Below are 13,440 nucleotides of genomic sequence, written 5' to 3'. Positions count from 1 at the left end.
GTCACGTGAAGTGGGCAAGAAGGTGATCGTAAAATCATAGACTCATATAGCACAGGAGGCCATCGTGCCTGTGCTAGCTCTTTGAAAGGACTGTCCAATTAGTCCCACTCCCCTGCTCTTCCCCAAAGCCCTGCAAATTATTCCTTGATGGTATGATTGAAGAGACAAGAGTAAAGTGTCACCCAAGGAGAAGATGGAAAAATGGATCATTGCAAGCTTGACTTAATATAAAGCATGAACTCAATGCAATGACTTTTAGAGAAAGAATGATCCAAAAGGATCCATTCACTATTTTAACTGAGGCGTTATCATTTATGGTATTGCACAATGCTTCCCAAGCTTATATATACCTATAGTTGCAGTTATTGTTTATCTGTATTTTAAATGACCTAGAAGATTTCAGAGTTGTAAAAATGCACAATCTCCAATTAAACATGCATTGTTTACGATGCTTATAAAATAAAATATTCTTCTTATGGTGTAACCATTGATGTAATATATATATTTAAAAACAGCTTCCAAAGACAGTTGCATGGAGACTGCCCACAATGTGTGAAAGTCATTATTATTAATTCATGGGGACCAAGGAAGTAGTTAAATTCATCTTCAGGAGGTTTAAATTCCTCAATAAACGATAACAGATCTTCAACTGAGACTGGAGAAAAACTAATTGATAGATTTTAATAACAGCTTATCATAAAGTTCTATTCTAAGCATATATATAGATAAAACAGTTTCCATATATCTGAGAAAATATTTTTACTATTATCCACTAAATGCTATTAGCAAGCAATAGCTTTTCATGTGTGACAATAGGACTTAATAGATTAGTGTCTATTGGCCACCAACTTTACAAATAGAACTTATCGGCTTCCCAAAATAGACAATAATTCATTTTGATGCCAATATTTAATACTTGAAAATAAATTTTGGCTGCAGTATTTTCAAGCTTCATGTTACCCTATTCTTATCGACTCCAATTGTTTCAGTGTACATAGTCACTCCTTAATCTAGCGTTTATAATTTTATGATAAACGTGATTGGTGTTTCTATTTATGGATGGTGGTGAGTATTGTTTATAGAATAGAAAATATTCAGTTTTAGTGTATTAAGGAGGAAAACCTCAAGTTGTACAAACTACGCTAATGTATATGTGCACATGTAGATAGTGGACAATGCTTGGGCTGTGTTTTTTCTCTTTTGTTCATATTTTCTCTCTCATCTTCTCCTAATGAGACTTTTTCTGGGATATGGGTCCACAGCCCTCCCATACCTCATTCAAATAGCCAGCCTTCATCTGTGTGTGTCTAGACAGTGAGCACTGGGAGGGTGTTTGACCATGAAAAGTAACACAACAAACTTGACCTTATCATTTCAGATGTCCACACACAGGAACTTTTCCGCAGTGGTCATTGGATAGCAATTGGATTGACTAATTTTTCCACTCCTTAGCCCAAGAGCACTGAGGCCAATTGCAACAACCCAACTGCTGCCATAGCCAAGACCAATTACATTGTTTTCTTATACTCTTGATCTGCCCTTAGTTCCCCAAAATATCTCAATCAGACCTTAAAACAGTAGGTTCTAATAATTTTGCTATAAAGCTGGTCTGAGATTCATTAGATCTTAATTATTCCAAAAATATAAATGCTCAAAAATAATATCCTGAAATGGTGCATCCGTGTTACCAGCATTTAGCAGAAAGGACACATGCCAGCGCTGTTGATATTTCTCTAATACTTATAATGCCATTGATTTATAGAACGGGAAATGTCCTAGTTGTTGACAAGTTAATAAAATATACTGTTACTGGGGCTTCTGATAGTTATTCAAACTTTAATCCCTGTTAATGGACTATTCAAGTGGTGGATAAAATCCTCTAGAGAGAGATCAAAATGCTTCACATAAAAAGATAGCAGGTGCCCTTTGTGCTTATTATAGCTCAGATTATATCACAATGTGACATGAAAATAAAATCCTATTCAAGTTTACAATAAAATTAAAATCAATCTCAAACAGAATACTCATTGGTAAAAGGAAATTGTTAGTGGGACCAATACAACTTATTCATGACTATGCCACTCATGTGTTACTCATTGGTGAGATGAACCCCATATTCAGCAGCTTGCCAGTCCTTTTCAAAAAACGACTAATTTTATATACATGCTCATTGTATAGTCAGTATACCAAGACCCATTACAACAGATTATAATTGCCCATTTTGTTTGAATGAATGTAGGGTAATGACTTTTGTAGCTCATTTTAAACAGCTTTTGTTGACTTGCAATTGCGATCAAATGTTGGCCAGTTTCTCTTCATGCTCTGTGCGTATCAGTCCAATAAGTAATGTCACTTCACATCCCTGCAGCCTGATTCTGGTTTTGGGTTTGGCAGATGTGCTGCTTACCTGGTTAGAGCTAAACCACCAAATTGCACCTCATTCAGCCCACAGTCCCCTTCAATAAAATATACAAGCATGAAGATCTTAATCATTATTGGTCTCACTCAACTTTCCCTTCTTAAAATATCTCAGGTTGGCCTTAATATCGTAACTTCTATTGAGGTAAAATGACACAATCTAAAATTCTGTAATCTACTCCAACAGATAGGCTGGAAAATTATCTCTATAACATTAACTTAATGTATAACTTAAAGATTAATAAGGGGAAGGTCCTGCCTGACAAACCTCCTTTTCTTCTGTGGAGAGATTATTCTTCCTGTAATGCAGCTTATTTGGACTTTCATAACAATTTTGTAAAAGATTCCATGTGAAAGATTTCTAATCAAAAGGAAAGCTGCAGGAATCCTAAACTAGAACATGGGACTGGATCAGAAATTGGTTAAAAAAGTAGAACATTGATAGTAATCATGGGAGGTATAACGTCAAGACTGGTGGGAAGTGTTGACTAGAGTCCTATAGGGATGAGTGCTTGAGCCCCTTCCGTTTCTAATCTACACAAATGACCTGGCTACTACTACTGACTGCAAACTTGTCAGATTTGCTCACAGTACGAAACTGGGAGAGTTGTAGAGCCGGAAGATGTAGCTAAAGATTTGCAACAGAAGTTATATCAGTTGGCAGACAATTGGCAAATTAAATTTAGCACTGATAAATAGGTTGAAAAATGCAGGTCATAAGAATACAATGAATTGAGTAGAATTATCACAGTGAGAATTAGAAAGAGACTTGGGAGTAATAGATATGTCACATTCAATGTCCGGACAATGTGGTAAAGTGATTTTAAAAAAGCTAACATACAAGGATATATAGCCAGAATAGTTCCAGCCCTGCAACCCTCTGAGATCTCCGCGCTCCTCCAATTCTGGCCTCTTGGGCATCGCCGATTTTAATCGCTACACCATTGGCGGCCGTGCCTTCAGCTGCCGAGGCCATAAGCTCTGGAATTCCTTCCCTCAACCTCTCCACCTCTCTAGCTCTCTCTCTCCTCCTTTAAGATGCTCCTTAAAACCTAAGCTTTTGGTCACCTGTCCTATATCTCCTTATGTGGCTCAGTGGCAAATTTTGATAACGCTTCTGTGAAGCGCCTTGGGATGTTTTACTACGTTAAAGGCGCTATATAAATGCAAGTTGTTGTTGATTACAAATTCAAAAGCTATGCTAACACTTTACAATGTTTTATTTTTTTTGTCACTGCACCACTAAAATAATATGCATGCACATAAAAGAATACATAACACAACCACAAATATAAAAGAAGTTAAGCTTTATGAAAGATGGTGATTAAGGGGAACCTCATCAAAGCAAATATTAAACACTATAAATAATATAAACCCATATCACCATTTCAAACTAAGACTGAAGGACGTAAATGTAAATTACTGTAAAATAAATGTAAAACTAGTATTAGGAAGCAAGTCTTTACTCAAAGAATTATAAATATTTACAATTATCTATTAGGCAGTGTAGTAAAGTCAAGAACATTGGGATTGTTCAAAAATCAGTTGGATGATACGATTGGGGTGTTAAGGTGCTACACCTTTGATGGGCTCAATGGCCTTTTCTCAATCCTGACTTTTCTTACACTGTTATGTCTCACTCTCTGGAGGATGCTCATGAAGGGTCTCGCCCCAAAACATTAACCTGTTATCTTTCTCTTTTCTCTGATGGACATGCTCTACCTTTCCAGAGTTTTCTATTTTATTCCAGATTCTCAGCACTTACAGTTCTAATTGTATCCCTTTGTAGAATTGATTTGTACCAATGTGATGGCAAATGTATCCTTAAGGTTCTATTTGTTTCTGCTTGGAAAGATTTTTATGCATTTTCTATTCAAATAAGTCACTCTTTAAATCAATGTTCTAAACTCTGTCTCTTATTTAGAAATGAAAATGTTTTGTTTTTTAACAAGCGTATAATAAATTAACATGGCAATTATGTAAATTTCCACCTGGCTTCTTTTTTACATTGCAGCGGTTAGGAATGGTTAATATTCCTGTTGCTCATTATAGGCCTGGTGAATAGCTGGCTGAAATTACTGTATACCCTAGATAGCTGAAAACCACAGCTGTCCCAAGCAACATAGCAAATGATATATGTTCTGTCATAGCCGTCCTCCTCATGAGAAAGGGTAAGTCTTCCCATAAGTAGCACATAAATAACATCATCACATTCATTACAACAAAAAGTACTAATGCAGTCATGGACAAGGAGTGCATTATTAGTGAATAATGAACACTGCAAAGATTTATGCATGAGGGCAATGAACATGCCTTAGTTTAATCCTGATGTGACTATCATGTGCAGTTTGAAATACATTAATAATTGTTCGAGATTGATTTAAGATTAATGCGATTTTTAAAAAAATCATCATTAATATAACAATTTATAAATGTCCACTAGGTGGTGATAGGGTATTCTTTTGATAAATCCTGTAAACCATACAAGCCCCTCAGCCATTTCAATTATAGAATGTTCACGATGGCATGACATAATTAGCATTGTGTAACTTTGTGCTCTAAATAGAAAATATGAATGTTCCTCATGAACATAAAGTATTTAAATGTTCTATACATGCATACTTTGTTTCAAAATTATTGGCTTTATATAAAATTAACTTGTTTTTTATTCCAAGGCATATTTAATATAACTGATTTTATGTTAATTGTAGGTTGACTTAAAATTACTTCTCTATTAAATAAATTATTATATGATAGTGCAAATACCAACACATGATCTATGTATCACTTCCTCCTTCCAGAGGGCAGTATCAAATGTCCTATGGCATCAAATGTCATGCAGATTCAGGACATTAGTGACTTCCTATAAGAATAGAAGCTGCTAATGAAATAGCTATTAAGTTAGATCAATATTTTCTATCTCTCTGCTGTTATGTTTCATGCACCCATTCAGTATTTAATTTTTACAGATAAGGCACTTATAAAAAATGATTTTGGAAATTATAACTTAAACATACTTTAATATAATTTAGTTCATAGTTGTTCAAGATTATGGACTTATAATAAATGGGTTAATACCTCTGTTAAAATAGCAGGCAAAGGAATTTCAAATGAACATGTTAAGCATTTGTGTGCTAATATTCACACAGCATAACTTCAAAGCATCTCTATATCATTAAAAATCATGTGCTTAGCATGCATTCATTGTGTTATCATTTTTAAAGGCATCACCCCGCAAAGTGTCACACTTCAGGACATCATATTTCCAAAGCGTCACTTGTCCACAGGTCAAAAATAATCACTAGCTCAAATAACTGTTTATCTGTTAAATTATCAAATATCAATTTGATTGTATGTGAACAAATCAGAAACAGCAAAAAGTACCAATGAGGAATGAATGATCAGCAAAAACACCAAGCAATCAACTGCTTCAATTTTTTAAAGCATTTATGAACCAACAAGTACCACAAAACTCAACAGTTAAATTAATCAAATAATTTCTTCACGTTATTTTTGACTGCCATCTTCCTTCTTCACTCAGGTCAGTGTATATAGCTAGAAAAAAAGGGGGGAGATTTTGAGGCCTCCTGCCCAGTGGAAATGGGATGGTAGCGGCCCAAAAATGATGGGATATGACTTACCGCCCCATCCCAGCAATTTCCCCCTTAACCTGTCGCTGGGCAGCCTAAGCACTTGCTTGAGTCAGGCAGTAAGCCCTTTTAATATGCAAATCAGGATCCTATGACATACATAGGATCTCGTTTACCATTTTAGGACAGTGCTGGTTGATGCATGCTCCGCCCAGAATCAGCTGTCAGTGCAGCTGAAGAGGAGCCCAAAGATAAGTTTGACAGTATTTTTGTGGGGCCGCGAGGGGAAAGAGTGCTTCTCTGGGCTCCACAAATCCAGACAGGGCCACTGCCGCTCCTGGTCCCCACACTCGCTAGATCAAACGCCCCCGTCCGTGGAAGGACCACAAACCGCCCGATATTGCTGCGGCACAGGGCCAGCGGGAAACCCTCCGTCTGCAGCCTGCCGGCCAAATTATAATGAGGCCCAGACCTCAAGATGGACCAGACCTCCCACCTGGACTATCGGCGGCTGGTGGGTGCTCTCTGCTGGCTGGTCACCCTAAGTCCAAACCGGGGCAAAATCTACCCCAAGATTTATAACTTAACAAAATGATTGTTCGGACACATGGAATTCTGAGTGGAGTTTTAGGCTTACTATTGAGAAGATATGGTAGCCTTGGAGAAAGCGCACTACAGATTTACCAGGATGATACCATGGATGAAAGGCTGAATTATGAAGAAAGGCTAGAGCAACTAGAGCTGTATTTTCTCATACAGTAAAGATTAAGTGGGGGGTGGGGGGGTGGTGTAGATATGATAGATCTATAAAAAATAACAAAAGGAATAGACAAGGTAAAAATAGACAATTGTCATTGGTGAGTAATTCAAGGCAAGAAGCCATGATCTCAAGACAAGCACTAGATATATAATGGAGGGATTAGAAGAATTGTTTTCCACACAATTATTGGAAGATGCAATGCGTTGTCACAAGTGTATGGGAAGGAAGCAGAAAATAACAATCCGTTTGGGAGAAAGCAGGAATATAGAATTGCATACAACCGTCCTCCCAGGACAGGCCTAAGTTCAGCACAAGCAAGAAAGGGCAAATGGTCTCCTCTGTGCTAAAACTCTTATTTTTCTGTTTCAAACAAGCACAATTCTGAAAAAGATCACTGGGCTTACACATAAAATTGTTTTTTTTATGTTAAAAAGAAATGCTTGAAAGAAAATTGTCCTACATGGGCCTACCTTACTGTCTGGATCCTGGACCTTATGTTAAAAAGTTCACCTGTGTCTGGATGCTCCTGCAAACAACTGAATGGTAGGTGCATCATAAGAGTTGTCGTTTTCACCTTGCCCCTCTGGAACTAGAATAGTCAGAGTGTAATGTGACAATGAGACAAAAAAATTACAAATTAACTACTGTGAAGCACGAGTGGCAGAAATAAATATCAAAAATAAAAATACTTCATTTTTTCAGTATTTTTACAGGTTAAGCCAATAATATTTCTGAGCTAACGATATTGCTTAGGATGTGTATTTTTTTTCATAATCAACAAGAAAACACAAACCCAAGCAGTGATTCTAACCTCTGCTTGACTCTATTCTGACCAGGTTTGGATCTTCAAAAAATGGGAACTCTGGATGAGATGTTAACTTTTACTAACTTAATCAATACTGAACAAAATGAATTAAAAATTTTTAATACAATATTAAATACCAATAGTAGCTGTTACAGTTCAGGCTTTCTCCCAACACTCTGTCTTGCGTCCATGATGATAGAAGCCCATGGAATCGAGGGAAAAGTACGGACTTGGTTAGGAAGTTGGCTGAGCGAAAGGTGACAGAGAGTAGGGATAATGGGAAGGTACTCACATTGGCAGGATGTGACTAGTGGAGTCCCGCAGGGATCTGTCTTGGGGCCTCAATTATTCACAATATTTATTAACGACTTAGATGAAGGCATAGAAAGTCTCATATCTAAGTTTGCCGATGACACAAAGATTGGTGGCATTGTAAGCAGTGTAGATGAAAACATAAAATTACAAAGCGATATTGATAGATTAGGTGAATGGGCAAAACTGTGGCAAATGGAATTCAATGTAGACAAATGTGAGGTCATCCACTTTGGATCAAAAAAGGATAGAACAGGGTACTTTCTAAATGGTAACAAGTTAAAAACAGTGGATGTCCAAAGGGACTTAGGGGTTCAGGTACATAGATCATTGAAGTGTCATGAACAGGTACAGAAAATAATCAAGAAGGCAAATGGAATGTTGGCCTTTATATCTAGAGGACTAGAGTACAAGGGGGCAGAAGTTATGCTGCAGCTATACAAAACCCTGGTTAGACCGCACCTGGAGTACTGTGAGCAGTTCTGGGCACCGCACCTTCAGAAGGACATATTGGCCTTGGAGGGAGTGCAGCGTAGGTTTACTAGAATGATACCCGGACTTCAAGGGTTAAGTTACAAGGAGAGATTACACAAATTGGGGTTGTATTCTCTGGAGTTTCGAAGGTTAAGGGGTGATCTGATCGAAGTTTATAAGATATTAAGGGGAACAGATAGGGTGGATAGAGAGAAACTATTTCCGCTGGTTGGGGATTTTAGGAGTAGGGGGCACAGTCTAAAAATTAGAGCCAGATCTTTCAGGAGCGAGATTAGAAAATATTTCTACACACAAAGGGTGGTAGAAGTTTGGAACTCTCTTCCGCAAACGGCAATTGATACTAGCTCAATTGCTAAATTTAAATCTGAGATAGATAGCTTTTTGGCAACCAAAGGTATTAAGGGATATGGGCCAAAGGCAGGTATATGGAGTTAGATCACAGATCAGCCATGATCTTATCAAATGGCGGAGCAGGCACGAGGGGCTGAATGGCCTACTCCCGTTCCTATGTTCCTATGTTCCTACTGATGGTTTCCATAAGCAGACCAAGTCTCCTATAACCAGAAATGAGCATTCTTATATATGCCAAATGTGGAGTACCGTGCCCAGAATTACAATATATGGTAGTACTATACCAAGGATCGCATAGAATGCTCAGCACATTCTCTTGCCTCTTTAAAAGGCAGAAAAATAACATCCCATGAGAACAATGTTATAGACTAAAAAAGTGAGATTTACTCACAGATTGAATAATACACAGAAACAATGAGATATAGACACTAAGGGCTCGATTTTAGGGTCGGGTTACCTGCGGGTTTCCAGCGGGGGGGCCCCGAAAATCCCGATCTCCGATCACGTGACCGGATTCGGACGAAATCCCGGCCGCTTCCGGGTACCGCGCTGACGTGCGGGGCTGCGCACGAAAGCCCCGCTGGTGGGAATCCCGCAGGCAATTAAAGCCAGCGGGGTTCCACTTGAGAGCACTTAACTTGCTCGTTGTGGTCAGTTAATGAGCTGAAGCAGCTGTCAAAAGAGGAAGTGTGGGATTTTAGGTTCAACGCAGTCAGTTTCACACACTGGGGGAAACAGTACCCTTCAAACCAGGCGTGTTGCAGCCAGCAGCCTGTGGCAGGTGCCAAGGTGCGCTCCACGGGGGAGCGCCCTCACCCACGCAGGAGGCCACCGCGTCACATAGGGCACCCCCTGCCCTCCACCAACCCCCGCCAAGCCAGAGGACAGACCGACACGAAACCGCAGCCCCAGTCCGAGGACCCACCCACCTACCCTGCACAACCCCTCAGACCAACACCTGCCAGTTGGGTGGTGCGTTGACATCGTCGGAGGACGAACAGGATGACCAGCCCCAGCAGCCTCGCAGTCCACGGACGGCCTCGGAGAGGTGGGGCCCCCCAACACGGTGCTGCGGCACACCCACCTGCACAGCAGGAGGGAGGGCAACCGCAGAGAGAGATGCGTCGCAGGAGGCACTACCCTCCGCACAGGGTGTACAGAGCGAGGCTCAGCTTCATGGACCTCTCCGAGGAGCAGTGCATACGGAGGCTCAGAGTCAATCGCCAGGTAGTCGCCGACATCTGCAGCCTCCTTAACGACGAGCTGCTCCCTGATGGATCAAGCAGCATCTTCTTACCTGTCGCCGTCAAAGTCACCACTGCCCTCAACTTCTTCGCATCCGGTTCCTTCCAGGGTGCCACCGGGGACATCACCGGGGTCTGTCAGTCCTCTGCACACAAGTGCATAAGGCAGGTCACCGATGGGTTGTTCCGCAGGGCCTCCCACTACATCAACTTCGCCATGGCCGGCTTCCCACGGGTGCAGGGTGTAATCGACTGCACCCACATCGCAATACGGGCACCTCCGCATGAGCCAGGGCTGTTCATCAACAGGAAGGGTTATCAATCCATGAACGCCCAGCTCATCTGTGACCACCGCCAGAGATTCCTACACGTGTGCGCCAGGTACCCCGGCAGCTGCCACGATGCCTTCGTCCTCAGGGAGTCCGCCGTCCCGCCCATCCTGCAGGCACCCAACGCCGGCAACGGCTGGCTCCTCGGCGACAAGGGCTATCCCCTCCACACGTGGCTCATGACACCTCTGAGGAACCCCATCACCGAGCCGGAGCGTCGGTACAATGACAGCCACACTGCTACCAGGTCTACAATTGAGCAGACCATAGGGCTTCTCAAGATGCGCTTGAGGTGCCTTGATCGTTCTGGGGGAGCGCTCCAATACACACCATTCAGAGTGGGACGAATCATAGTTGTCTGCTGTGCCCTGCACAACATGGCCCAACAGAGAGGGGTGCCGCTGGAGGAGGCCCCATCCACACCCGCCACCCACATTGAGGAAGGCGAGGGCGAGGAGGAGGAGGAGGAGGAGGAGGAGGAGGCGCCAGAGGATGTTGGACGACCCATGCGCCGAGCCGCGACTCACCGGGATGGTCGCCGGGCCAGGGACGCACTCATACGTCAACGGTTCTCCTAGAGTCAGACACTGCGAGGCGCTCGCATCTCCTCACCTGCACATGCGAGCAGCCATACCAGCCCCCTCCACTGAAGAGTGCTGCCAGTAATCCTGCACCCACAGCAGTGTGCCCAATGGGTGGCAGCAGGTGTTCGCCGGCATGATGGCCTCCACGGAACGCAACTATTGCACAAGCCGCGGAAGAATGGACGAGAGGTGGCAGGAGTGGTGAGAATAGACTATTTAATATCTCGAATGTGACATTATATAAGAAACAAAGTACAAAATAATAAACACCCTGGTGTATTCCCTTTGTGATTATAAGGCCTTTGCAATTCTTCTCCGGGAACCCCTACGTGGTGCTACCCCTGTGGCTCCAGCAGAGGTAGTGGCAGGTTGCTCGTCTTCTTGCCTTGACCGGGTAGATGCTTTTGGCGGACGGCCCCTGGGTTTCGGTCCCCATGAGGGCACCTCCACAGACTGCTCCTCCTGCACCGGGGCAGGGGCAGACTCGGCCACCTGGAGAGGAGGCACCATTGCGGGTGCTGGTTGAGAGGTGGGCGACGGGTGGGACGTGGGGACGCCTTGAGAGGCGTCCCCGCTTCCATGTCCCCGGTCACCATCATCCCTCTCTTGGCCTCGGCCCACATCACCCCTTCCACCCTGCTGGACGGCAGTTTGGATGGCATGTGTGAGGCCTTGCAAGGCCACCCCTAGTGTATCCCTCAGCCTGTTGGTGGTGTCGGAATGTTGCTCACCCTGAATCCGTACAGACGTTGTCAGGGCCTGCAAGGACTCGAAGTGGAGCTGTGCTTGACGCTCGAGGGAGGCCAGCCTGTCCTCCACCGCAGACAGTCCCGCACCTACCCGCGACACTGTGTCGCCGGTACCCTCCTGTGCCTGCGCCACCAATGCCCACATGCAGGAGGTGGACTCCTCCATCGCCTGCGCTATTGTGGACAATGCGCGCGGCACCTCTGCCAGTACCTCAGCAATTAGCTGGTGGCCCTCGACGACTCTCCTTTTCACTGGTGGCCCCCTGGGTTCAGCATCTGGGTCCGGCTGAGCAGAGCCTGGAGATGAGTGCTCCCTCCGTCGCGGACCCTCCGCGGCTGCCCCTGCCACCAGGGTCTGCTCATGCTCACTCGTGCGCAGTGACTCACCAAGTGCTACCCCAACTAGTTGGCGAGGGGGACCCACCGAGGTGCGTGTCTCTGCGCTGGTGGATGGTTGGCTCTGATGTGACGATGCACCCTCAGAGACCGCCATGTCCTCTGAGGAATCGCCCTCCACGCTCGCTTGACCCAAAGACGGACCTGCAAGAGAACAGAGGGCACTTTGAGGCATGTGGACCAACTTGACAGTGCGCCTGATGGCAGGTGATGAGACGGTAACTCGCGATCATGGGTGTTGAGTGTCAGCTTTCCCTTACCGGCCGTTTCGGCAGCGACACATTCGCCATCAGCCACCGACAGGCAATGTCGCGTGCGGGCGAGGTCGAGCGCCTCCACCTCTGCGTCGGTGAGCTCCACCACTTGCGGCGGCCCACCTCCGGTGCGTGCCCTTTCCCTATTGTTCTTGCTTCTCTTCTCCTGTGAAGGCAAAACACAGATGTGTGAGTGGGTGCGTCTTGCATCGTGAGACGCATCGAGCATCGGTGTGGTTGGGTTGAGCGTGGCGCGGAACGGATGGGGGGAAGCGTGGGCCACGTGGCCATCCCATTGCATGGGGATTGGGGTGTGTGGTAGTGTTCGGGTGGGGTCAGGGACGGTGGGTACTTGCGTGCACGGCGAGGATGGTGAATGAGTGGCTGTGAGGATTGCTGATGGAGCGCAGTGGTGGCTGTGCAGGAAGGGGTTGTGATCTGCTTGGCGTGATGGTGGGGACGGGATGTGGGAGGGTGCGTTGGTGTACTCACCTTGCCAGACCTAGTCAGGTCATTGAAGCGCTTGCGGCACTGCTCCCAAGTCCTTGGGGTGTCGCCCCTGCTGCTCACCTCCGCCGCCACCTCTGCCCATGCCTTCCTGGTTGCGGCGGCAGGGAACTTGCGCCCATCTTCTGGGAAGAGTGTTTCCCTCCTCCTCCTCACGCCCTCCAGCATCAGCTGCAGTGCCAGATCTGAAAAACGGGGCCAGCCTTTCCCCTTTGTTGAGCCATTCTCCCAGACCTCTTGCTTGCAGCAGGAGGGGCTTTGGAAGACTGCCCCTTTAACTGGAGCTCCTACATCGCGTCGACGGTACTGCGCATGCGCAGCCGGCCGGCACGCAGCTGGGGAGCGCAGAACCCGGAAGCAGGGCTTAATGGGTCCAATTATCCCGCGATCGCGTGGGGGACGCACACAATTAGCCGTCCGCGTTTTCGACGCTCCCGGAGGACCACCCGCTGGGAACCCGCAGGCCTGCTAAATTCGAGCCCTAAGAATACAATACCTATAAACAATAAAGATAGAATCAATCCACAATGGTTTCAAATATCCTCCTTACAATCTATTTCTTACACACTTGATAAGTGACAGGACTTTTGGATGAAACAGTTTTTCAAAGACCTTCACAATTCAATGTTGTATGTGGATGATGCAC

Source organism: Heptranchias perlo, chromosome 31, assembly GCF_035084215.1.
Source record: "Heptranchias perlo isolate sHepPer1 chromosome 31, sHepPer1.hap1, whole genome shotgun sequence".
NCBI lineage: Eukaryota > Metazoa > Chordata > Chondrichthyes > Hexanchiformes > Hexanchidae > Heptranchias > Heptranchias perlo.
Note: the sequence above shows the minus strand (reverse complement) of the source record.